Genomic DNA, 266 nt, shown 5'->3' with positions numbered 1-266 from the left:
TAGTAGTAGCTCTAGTGACAGAAGTGTGACTTTGGGTGATCAAATTATTAAAAGGTGTGAACGATTTAGATATCTTGGGTCCGTTGTCCAAAGCGATGGTGATATAGATGGAGATGTTAATAGTAGAATTCAAGTTGGTTGGTTGAAGTGGAGGAATGCTTAGGGCCTTTTGTGTGATAGAAAAGTACCGCTAAGACTGAAAGGAAAATTTTATAAGACGGTGGTGAGACCTGCAATGCTCTATGGCGCTGAATGTTGGCCTTTAA

General features: G+C 40.2%; 1 protein-coding gene across 2 annotated transcripts in view; it reads left to right on the top strand.

Moving 5' to 3' along the window:
- Nucleotides 1-266, top strand: part of LOC110019125 (metal tolerance protein C4) — a 36091-nt gene that overhangs the window by 4054 nt on the left and 31771 nt on the right. The window lies entirely within an intron of this gene.

Source organism: Phalaenopsis equestris, unplaced genomic scaffold (genome assembly GCF_001263595.1).
Source record: "Phalaenopsis equestris unplaced genomic scaffold, ASM126359v1 Scaffold000050, whole genome shotgun sequence".
NCBI lineage: Eukaryota > Viridiplantae > Streptophyta > Magnoliopsida > Asparagales > Orchidaceae > Phalaenopsis > Phalaenopsis equestris.
Note: the sequence above shows the minus strand (reverse complement) of the source record. Positions and strands in the feature narration are given on the sequence as shown.